Genomic DNA, 5153 nt, shown 5'->3' with positions numbered 1-5153 from the left:
AATCATCCCAATATGGTCCGTTTTAATATTCGTGGCCATTTAGATGGACAAACGAGCAAAACGGTACGAATGGGGAATTTTCGGGCTAAATTGGTGTGTTATAGCCCACGGTTTCATAGGTGGGACCAAGATTCGGGTGTTCTGTAGGCCTAAATTTATAGTGCAGTCCGTTTCAATATTTGTGGCCATTTAGGTGGACAAACGGGCGAAACTGCGCGAATGAGGCATTATCGAGCCAAATAAGTGTGCTATAGCCCACGGTTCCATGGGTGGGCCCAGGATTCGGGCATGCTGTCTATCGTAAATTGACTGGGGCATTCTAGAAAGGTTGGGGATCATCCCAATATGGTCCGTTCTAATATTCGTGGCCATTTGAGTGGATAAACAGGCGAAACGGCATGAACAGGGCCTTTTCGAGCCTAATCGGTATGCTAAATCCCATGATTCCGATGGTGGGCCTAGGATCCGAGCATGATGTGTTCCAAAAATTGATCGGGCGTGCCAGGAAGGGTGGGGATCATCCCAGTATGGTTCATTTTAATATTCATGGATATTTGGGTGGACAAACTGGAAAAATGATGCGAACGTGGTATTTTCAGGCCAAATCAGTGTGCTACGGCCCTCTATTCCATGGGTGGGCCTGGGTTCCAGGCGCGATGTGGGAAAATAATTGAACGGGGCGTGCTAGGGAGGTTGGAGATCATTCTAGTGTGGTCCATTTCAATATTTATGGCCATTTGGGTGGAAAAATGGGCGAAACGGCGTGAAAGGGGCATTTTCGAACTAAATTGGTGTGCTATAGCCCATGATTCTGTGTGTGGGTCTAAGGTCTAGGTATGCTGTGGGCCGATAATCGACTGGGGCATGCCTGGGAGGTTGAGGATCATTTTAGTGTGGTTTCTTTCAATATTCATGGATATAGCCCACGGTTCTGTGGGTGGGCCCGAGATTCAGGCATGTTGTGGGCTGTAAATCGATTGAGGCATTCCAGAGAGGTTGGGGATCATCTCAGTGTGGTTCTTTTCAATATTCATGTCCATTTGGGTGGACAAACGGGAAAAATGGCATGAATAGGGCATTTTCGATCCTAATCGGTGTGCTATAGCCCACGGTTCCATGGGTGGGCCTGGGATTCTGGCATGCTGTGTTCTAAAAATTGATCTAGGCATACCAAAGAGGTTGGGAATCATCTTAGTGTGGTTAGTTTTAATATTCGTGGCCATTTTGGTGGACAAACGAGAAAAATAGCGTGAACGTGGTATTTTAGGGCTAAATCGATGTGGTATAGCCCACTATTCTGTGGATGGGCCTGGGGTTTGGGAATGATGTGGGCCAAAAATTGATCGGGGTGTGCTAGGGAGGTTGGAGATCATCCTAATGTGGTCTGTCTCAATATTCATGGCCATTTGGGTGGACAAACAAGCAAACTGGTGTAAATGGGGCATTTTCGGGCTAAATCGATATGCTATAGCCCATGATTATGTGGTTGGGCTCGGGGTCCAACGTACTGTGGGACAATAATTGATCGAGATATGCCAGGGAGCTTGGGAATCATCGCAGTGTGGTCTGTTTCAATATTCGTGGCCATTTAGGTGGACAAACAGGCAAAATACGCCAAATCAGTGTGCTATTGCCCACGATTCCGTAAGTGGGTTCGGGTTTTGGGCGTGCTGTGGGTCAAAAATTGATCGAGGCATGCTAGGGTGGTTGGGAATCGTCCCAGTATGGTCCATTTCAATATTCGTGGCTAACTGGGTGGATAAACTAGTGAAACAACCCAAATAGGGCTTTTTCGAGCTAAGTCGGTATGCTACAGCCTACGGTTCTATGGGTGGCTCGGGATCTGGGCGTGTTGTGTTTCAAATATTGACCGGGGTGTGCCAGGGAGATTGGAGATCATCCCATTATGGTCCGTTTCAATATTTGTGGCCATTTGGGTGTATAAATGGGAGAAACAGCGTGAACGGGGCATTTTCATGCCAAATCGGTGTGCTATAGCCCACGATTCTATGGGTGGGCCCGAGATTCGAGCGTGCTGTATTCGAAAAATTAACTGAGGTGTGCCAAAAAGGTTGAGGATCGTCCCGGTATGGTCTATTTTAATATTCATGGCTAATTGGGTGGACAAACAGGCAAAATGGCTTGAACGGGGCATTTTCTGGCTAAATCGGTGTGCTTAACCTTCGATTCCGTGGGTGGGCCCGGGGTCTGAGTGTGCAGTGGTCCAAAAATTGACCAAATCCTGTCAGGGAGGTTGGGGATCATCCCAGTATAGTATGTTTCAATATTTGTGGCTATTTGGGTGGACAAATTGGCAAAACGGCGCAAACGAGGCATTTTCGAGCCAAATTGGTGTTCTATAGCCCACGATTCCATGGGTGGGTCGGGGTTCGGGCATGCTGTGGGGCAAAAATCGACCGGAGTGTGCCAGGGAGATTGAGGATCTTCCCAGTATGGTCCGTTTCAATATTCATGGCCACTTGGGTGGACAACGGGCGAAATGGTGCGAATGAGGCATTTTCAGGCCAAATCGATGTGCTATAGTAGACGGTTCTATGGGTGGGCCCTGGTTCTAGGCGTGATGTGGGCCAAAAATCCGTCGTGGTGTGCCAGGGTGGTTAGGGATCATCTCAGTGTGGTCCGTTAATATTTTCGTGGCCATTTGAGTAGACAAACGGGCATAACGGCCTGAATGGGGCATTTTTGAGAAAAATCGGTGTGTTATAGCCTACGGTTTTGGGGGTGGGCCCAGGGTCCGAGCATGCTTTGGGCTAAAAATTGATTGGGTCTTGCCATGGAAGTTAGGGATCATCTCAATGTGTTCCGTTTAAATTTTTATGGCAATTTGGGTGGACAAAAGAGCAAAATGGCATGAGCGGGGCATTTTTAGATAAAATCGGTATGCTATAGCGTACAATTTTAGGGGTGGGCCTGGGGTTTGAGTGTGCTGTGAGCCAAAAATTGACCGAGGCATGCCAGAGAGGTTGGGGATCATCCCAGTCTGGTCTGTTTAAATTTTCGAGTCCATTTGGATGGACAAACGGGCAAAACGGCAGGAACAGGGGCATGCTAGGGATTCGGGCTTGTCATGGGACGAAAATCAACCGGGGCATGCTAGGAAGGTTGGGAATTATTCCAGTGTGGTCCGTTTAAATATTATTGTCCATTTGGGTGGAAAAAAAAGTAAAACGGTTCTAACGGAACATTTTTGGGCCAAATCGATTTGCTATAACCCACGGTTTTGGGGGTGGGACCGGGTTTCAGGCGTGCTGTGGGCCAAAAATCGATCAAGGCGTGCCAGGTAGTTTGGGGATCATCCCAGTATGATCCGTTTAAATTGTCGTGGCCATTAGAGTGGACAAACGGGTGAAACAACACGAATGAGGCATTTTCAGGCTAAATTGGTGTGCTATAGTCTACGGTTTTGGGGGTGGGCTTGAGGTATGGGCGTGCTGTAGGCCGAAAATCCATCGGGGAACGCCAGGGAGGTTGGAGATCATCCCAGTGTGGTCCGTTTAAATTTTCTTTACCATTTGGGTAGACAAACAGTCGAAACAGCATGAACAAGGCATATTTAGGCCAAATCGATTTGCTCTAGCCTACGGTTTTAGGGGTGGGCCAAGGGTATGGGCGTGCTGTGGGCCAAAAATTAACCTGGGGATGCAGGGAGGTTGGGGATCGTCCCTGTGTGGTCCGTTTAAATTTTTGTTGCCATTTGGCTAGACAAACTGGTGAAACGATGCTAATGGGACATTTTCAGGATAAATCAGTGTGCTATAGTCCACGATTTTAGGGGTGGGCCTGAGGTTCGGGCGTTCTGTGGGCCAAAAATTAATCAAGGCATGGAAGGGGGTTTGGGATCATTCCAGTATGGTCCGTTTAAATTTTCATGGCTATTTGAGTGGACAAACAGGCAAAACGGCACAGACGAGGTGTTTTTGGGCTAAATAAATGTGCTATAGCCTACAGTTTTAGGGGTGGGTCAAGGGTTCAGGCATACTGTTGGCCAAAAATCGACCGACGCATGTCAGAGAGGTTGGGGATCATACCAGTGTGGTCTATTTAAATTTCTGTAGCTATTTGGGTGGACAACCGGGCGAAACAACGCGAATGGGGCATTTTCAAACAAAATCGGTGTATTTTAGGGGTGGGCCCAGGGTTCGGGTATGCTGTGGGCTGAAAATCGACTGAGGTATGCCAAAAAGGTTGGGGATCATCCCAGTGCGGTCCGTTTAATTTTCCGTGGCCATTTGGGTGGACAAACGGGCATAACGGCATAAATGGGGCATTTTCGAGAAAAATTGGTGTGTTATAGCCTACGGTTTCGAGGGGGGCCCAGGGTCAGGGCATGCTTTGGGCTAAAAATCTACTGGAACGTGCATGTCAGGTTGGGGATCACTGCAGTGCGGTCCATTTCATTTGTCGTGTCCATTTGGGTGGACAAACGGGCAAAACGGCACGAATGGGGCATTTTTGCGCCAAATCGGTGTGCTATATCCCATGGTATCGAGGGTGGGCCTGGGGCCCAGGCATTCTGTGGGCTGAAAATTGACCTAGACATGCCAGGGAGGTTGGGGATCGTCCCAGTATGGTCCGTTTAATTTTTGGTGGCCATTTAAGTGAACAAACGAGCGAAACGGCGCAAACGGGTCATTTTTGGGCTAAATTAGTGTGCTATAGCCCACAATTTTAGGGGTGGGCTCGGGGTTCGAGCAAACTGTGGGCCAAAATTGGACGGGGGCGTTCCAGGGAGGTTGGTGATCATCCTAGTATGGTCCGTTAATTTTTCCTGGCTATTTGGATGGACAAATGAGAGAAACGGCGCGAATGAAGTATTTTCAGGCCAAATAGGTGTGCTATACCCCACGGTTTTGGGGTGGGCCTGGGTTTCGGGCGTGCTGCTGGCCAAAAATCAATCGGGGCATGCCAGGACGGTTGGGGATCATTCCAGCGTGGTTCGTTTAATTTTTCGTGGCCATTTGGGTGGACAAACGGGCAAAACAGCGTGAACAGGAGATTTTCAGGCTAAATTGGTGTGCTATAGCCCATGATTTCGGGGGTGGTCCTGGGGTCTGGGCGTGCTGTGGGTCAAAAATTAATTGGGGTATGCCAGAGAGGTTGGGGATCATCCCAGTGTGGTCCGTTTAATTTTT

This window comes from Capsicum annuum, chromosome 4 (assembly GCF_002878395.1).
Source record: "Capsicum annuum cultivar UCD-10X-F1 chromosome 4, UCD10Xv1.1, whole genome shotgun sequence".
In the NCBI taxonomy this organism is placed as follows: Eukaryota; Viridiplantae; Streptophyta; class Magnoliopsida; order Solanales; family Solanaceae; genus Capsicum; species Capsicum annuum.
This window is presented reverse-complemented; position numbering follows the sequence as displayed.